Below are 350 nucleotides of genomic sequence, written 5' to 3'. Positions count from 1 at the left end.
TTTCTATCTTTGAAAACTCTCCCCCCCCCCCCCCCCCCCTTTATAAATGCCCTTTCATCCCCTGAAAGTGCCTAAAAACCTAAAATTTCGCGGGCATTTCTGGTTAACATGGCCCAATTTCCTCTAAAAATTGCACATTTTAGGGAGTTTTGATCAATTCCAACGAAATTAGAATTAAAAACACCAGGGGGACAAGGGGAAAATATCCATCTTTGGAAATCATTCTCCACTCCTTGACAAGTGCATCCTCAGAAAGTGCCTAAAATTCTCAAATTCTTTGCGCGCATTTCTTGTTACGGTAGGACAATTTCCTCTATAAATTGCACATTTTAGATAGTTTTCATCAATTC

This window comes from Anneissia japonica, unplaced genomic scaffold (assembly GCF_011630105.1).
Source record: "Anneissia japonica isolate Jap-2015-1 unplaced genomic scaffold, ASM1163010v1 scaffold287593_len981703_cov172, whole genome shotgun sequence".
NCBI classification, from domain to species: Eukaryota; Metazoa; Echinodermata; class Crinoidea; order Comatulida; family Comatulidae; genus Anneissia; species Anneissia japonica.
The sequence above is the reverse complement of the archived record's forward strand: the minus strand, read 5'-3'. Positions refer to the sequence as shown.